We start from the raw sequence: 2337 nt of genomic DNA on the forward strand, positions 1-2337 counted from the left end.
AATAAAATTGCATGCTATAAGGACACCCAGATAAAATCATCTTGTGCCCTAAAATTCATGAGTCATATATTGTTGGTACATATATTGGTACCAAGGTGCTGTAAATATGTATGAGATTAGGATACTGTTAGCTGGACATAACTATGGTCACAGTAGTCTCTGAGTAAGCGTCAGCAGGGGTGCAAATTTCAGGTTCTCAGAGACTTCTTGGTTATTGTTCTGACTCACATTTGTAACCATGGTAATATCAATTTCCAGTAATTGTTACAATGGACGTGGTTTCACCTCCCTGGTTACTCCACAGGTGGCAGGTGAGTGAGGCTTAGATATTTTGTACTGACTGTCTCTTTGAGTTCTATTCTCATCACTCTTTCATCACGGACTGATTTCAAAGTGATGTTTCCTGCCATTCATGTCCACTGCGTGACAATTTAGCTCAATTTAGCCTCTCAGCGACCTTCTACACTGTTAGCATTGCTACACTGACAATTGTTTATCACAAATTGATAGTGTGTCTCTTAATTCAAATATGCTGCTAAGAACTGCTGGTGTTTCAGATAAACAGGTACTGCAGATTATATGGTGTTAGTCCAGCAGGTGTACGGCAGACTTGCTATATTTTAGGACCCATGACTGACAAGTCAGGAAATGAACAATATTTTATCTTTAAATGAGCTGTGCTTGTTAAAACAGCGCTTGAGTCTGCTGACACTTTGTTTTAAACAAAATAATAGCATGTGACTTTAAAATGGCCTGTATAGCGCTTTACTAGTCCCTAAGGCCCCCAAAGCGCTTTACACATCCACCCATTGGTGATGGCAGCTACATTGTAGCCACAGCTACCCTGGGGCTGCCGGACACTGGCACCACAGGGCCCTCTGACCACCACCAGTAGGTGAAGTATCTTACCCAAGGACACAGCGACCCAGACTGTCCAAGGCGGGGCTCGAACCTGCAACCTTCCGATTATAAGGCGACCTCCCAACTCTTGAACCACGATCGCCCTTTACCTGGTGACTACCATGCTAAAGAACAATGCAGGTGTCTGCGCTGATCTGTGTTCATAATTTCGCCAACATTAAACTGTTAGGTAAATATTGCTGCTCTTACTTTTCTTTACTCACACTTTCCTGTGATGCGAGGATGGTCTTACCCGCAACTACAGGACACATTTTATATTGTCTGCACTCAGAGTGGATGTCAGTGTGTTTGTGCTGTGCTGTCAGTGTGACAGTCTAACCAGACTAACCTGTGACATGCCTACAATTAGATTCATTCTGACCATATTTCAGCTCAACACTGAAACACTGTTTCAAGTTCAACATATCAGACATACCTCTGCGGCTAAATTATGACTTAAATAAAATGTCATCACATCACATAGAAAACATAACCCATACTGGCTCGGACATAAAACGGGTTAACCAGGTCCGGGTCAGGTGTGGGCTACTGGAACAAGAAGGTGTGAGTGAGCAAACAATGAGAACAGGGTACTGTTGCAATGCTACTACACAAATAATCTAAGTGGAAGGGGTTACATGAAGAGGACGTTTGGAATCGCTGATATCCAGACTGTGCTGGAACCATGCATGTAGAGACCATCTGTTTCCCCTTTCTGTGTGGCACAAAGACACGTCAGGTGGAACCAGAGATGGACTCATCAGACCAAAGCACAGATTTCCACTTTGTGTTTCTTAGCCCAAACAAATCTCTTCTGTTTGTTGCTTTTCCTTGGTTTTGGTTTCTTAGCAGCTATATGACCATAAAGGCCTGACTTATGCAGTCTTCTGTTGACAGAAAGCAAATCAACCGGTTTGAAAACTATGAATGAAATGAGCGCACATTTCTGTGTTTAAAAGTGATCTGTGGGCGTCTGCCTGGGGGTTTGGGTTTGGCTAAACACACTGAATGTGAGCTCACTTAAGCTGAAGTGTTGACAACAGAAAGAAAAAGCAAAACTTGCATTCCCTGATTTTTTTTTTCTTTTGTGTGTGACATACCGGAATGTACTGAGACATTTTTAATGCTAGTTTATGCTTTAGAACAGGATTCAATATATATTCAAAATATATTTGTTTGATAATTAAATTTTCCACACTGTTTTGTAATTATTATTTTCTTCAGTTATATATCTGAATGCATGACAGCAGCACTAAGTTTAGATTCAATCATAAACACCTTTAATACTTGCTGCTATTTTTTGCTTTGTTAAGTGTAAAATAAAAGAGAACCGATATATATCAAGCTGTAAAAATGTTGCCCTGCTGTCGCGGATCCTAGATGTTCAGCACACACAGAGACACAGAGGTACTGTTTAAAGTTTAGTGTTAACCTGAG

The sequence above is a fragment of the Pelmatolapia mariae genome, unplaced genomic scaffold (assembly GCF_036321145.2).
Source record: "Pelmatolapia mariae isolate MD_Pm_ZW unplaced genomic scaffold, Pm_UMD_F_2 NODE_ptg000808l+_length_36034_cov_1, whole genome shotgun sequence".
Taxonomy (NCBI): Eukaryota; Metazoa; Chordata; class Actinopteri; order Cichliformes; family Cichlidae; genus Pelmatolapia; species Pelmatolapia mariae.